We start from the raw sequence: 3,144 nt of genomic DNA on the forward strand, positions 1-3,144 counted from the left end.
AAGAATGGACCAGCCAAGGATTTCTAAAGTTATTCTCAGGTCAAAAGCTAATTCTCATTTTGGGAGAGGGCATGAAAATTCTAACTTTCAGCAAGAATTACTCACCTCCCAAGTTATAAGGTAGAAAATATTTGCTAAGGCATTTAGAAACAAGCTTGTACAAATGTCACATACCACAAAAGTGGAGGTATTTTTCTGGTTAATTATTTTCTTCAAAAATAGAGAAAAACTTCGCAAAATATTTTACAGGTGTTAAATTTTAGTACAAAAGCTTTCAAGTCCATACAAAAAGTATTATTTGCCTTTCTCTAATATGCCCATCCCTCTAATATGTCATGATTCTAAGGCTATAGAAGAAATCAAAGACATAGCCCCTGACCTAAAGGCATTAGTAGTTTCCTTGGGGAAAATACAAGGTAATCACATGAAGAGGGAAGAATAGATAGAGAAAACTTTCATCTATCATCTGCTATATGCTGGCCATGTTCACATCTAATCTCACCACATTCCTGCAAGACATGTTATTTATTTAATTTTTTAAAGTAGTTATGCTAAAGGTCACACTACTAGCAAGAGAACAAGCTCAGATTCAAACCCAGGTCTGATGCCAGAGCCATAGTTTCTGCTATACCACACAGCCAAATGATTAATTACCAAGTGAATCATACAGATTAAGTATCACTGACAAGACAGGCAGTACAACATACGGTTGAGTTAATAAAATTTGGAGTCAGATTGACATGAATTCAGATGTGACTTTGAGCAAGGTACTTAACCCTCTGAGCCTCTTGTCTGTAAAATTGTTGTTGTTGTTGTTATGTGCCGTCGAGTCGGCCCTGACTCATAGCAACCCCTCCTTGGGTTTCCGAGGCAGAATCACTACGGAAGTAGGAATGCCCAACCTTCCTTCCAAGGAGTGGCTGGTGGGTTTGAACCGCCAGCCGTCTGGTTAGCAGGCAAGTGTCTTAGCCACTATGCTACCAGAGCTCCTTGTCTGTAAAATAGGTACAGTAATATTACTTACCCATAGTGTTGTGATGATTAGGCAAAGTAATGTAAATAAAAGATTTCACATGGTGTTTTCCATATTAAACAATAAATAGAATTTATTATTAGTTTGGACTCCCTGGGTGACACATACAATTAAGCAATTGGCTACTAATGGAAAAGTTGGTGGTTTGAAGCAACCTGAAAGAAAGAAGCACCCTGGAAGAAAGGCCTGGCAATCTCCTTCAACTGATCACATCTATGCAGACTCTACAGAGCATAGTTTTACTCTTGAAACACGTGGCATCACTCTGAGTTGGAATTAACTAGATGGTCACTGGTCTGGTTTTGATTTTTATTATTAGTTTTATTATTTTGTTTTTATTAATTAGTTCTGATTTGAAGTTATTTTTTAAATCCAAAACTGATTTTTCCACTTCTGCATTTTAAGGGAGGATGCATATTTCATACCAGTGGGATGTTCTCTTTCCCTCACTGAGACGGGTGAGAAAAGAAAAGAAAAAGATTTCATAGCCTTTGCCAGTTCTTTTGTGTTGCTAAAATAAGAGAATCTGGAAAAGATGGGCTACTATACATAAAGGATGTTTTGGATATGCAAAGGGAGGCCCTAGGCAATAAGGGGTGGAAAGTCAAATTGTTCTCACTGAAGTGGCAAAATAAAACCTCTCTATCAACCCAAATCTTTAGCTGACATCTGGATAACATAAATAAAAAATGCAGTACAAAGAAGAGGGGAAGGGAAAAGATGGGAGATCATCTGAGACTTGTCATCCCTTTTATCACTAGGGTTCATTCTGATAATTTGGCTGCCTAGGAGGGGACTTTAAAGTGTTAAAGAAAAAGATGTCACTTTGAAGACTGAGGTGTGCCTGACCCAAGCCATGGTATTTTCAATAGCCTCATATGCAAGTGAAAGCTGGGCAATGAATAAGGAAAACCAAAGAAGAATTGATGCATTTGAATTGAAATGTACCATGGACTGCCAGAAGAATGAACAAATCCATCTTGGAAGACGTATAGCCAGAATGCTCCCTAGAAGTGAGAATGGCCAGACTTCGTCTCACCCACTTTGATCTTGTTGTCAGAAGGGACCAGTCTTTGGAGAAGGATATCATACTTGGTAAAGTAGAGGGTCAACGAAAAAGGGAAAGGCCCTCAACAAGATGCATTGACACAGTGGCTACCACTATGGGCTCAAGTATAGGAAAGACTGTGAGGATGGCGCAGGACAGGGCAATATTTCATTCTGTTGTACATAGGGTTGTGAGGAGCTCTGGTAGCATAGTGGCTAAGGCACTTGACTGCTAACCAGAAGGCTGGTGGTTCAAACCCACCACCCTCTCCTCAGAAGGAAGATGGGACAATGTACTTCCGTAGTGATACTGCCTCGGAAACCCAAGGAGGGGTCGCCATGAGTCGGGTCCAACTCGACGGCACATAACAACAACAACAAGAAGGAGTCAGAGCCAACTTGACAGCATCTAACAACAGCAACAGGAGGTAACTCCCTTCCTTCTTCTTAGTTTCCTGGGCATAGATTTCAAACCTTGCAAGATAAAGGTGGCTCATGTTTCTTTTCAATAAAGAGCACCAAGTAGCTGGGACTCTCACTAGAAAATCAGAACAAGCTGTCAAGACAAAGCTAGAATAATCAGAGGTGTCTGAAGGAGATGGGCATGGGCTGGACCTGATAGGATTGACTGGGTTTAATATGCAGTGGGAACTGAGCAAGCTATTCCAGGAAGAAGGATGGAAATAGAAATAACACCTTGATGAGCCTTGAAAAGAACTCTGCCTTGGAAAATAAAGAGCACTAACTGCCTTTTTAATACAGTTATGAATGTGGTCCCAGTAATTTCAGGACTTGCACACACAGGAAAGAGAACTAATGCCCAAGAAGCTCTGTTTGGGTTGGGGGAGGTGGGGAAGGTTGGGAATGGCACAAAAAGGGCACCTCTCTCCAAATGTAGGACTGAAAAATCCCCTCCTGCCATGTCCCAAGTTGGCATACATGACTCCTCGGAAGGAAGGTCGGGCAATACAGTAGTGATACCACCTCAGAAACCCAAGGAGGGGTTTCTATGAGTCAGATCTGACTCCATGACAGTGAGTTTGTTTTTTGGTTTATTTGAGTAC

The sequence above is a fragment of the Orycteropus afer genome, unplaced genomic scaffold (assembly GCF_000298275.1).
Source record: "Orycteropus afer afer isolate SDZICR_OR568_19922 unplaced genomic scaffold, OryAfe1.0 scaffold00387, whole genome shotgun sequence".
Classification (NCBI taxonomy): Eukaryota; Metazoa; Chordata; class Mammalia; order Tubulidentata; family Orycteropodidae; genus Orycteropus; species Orycteropus afer.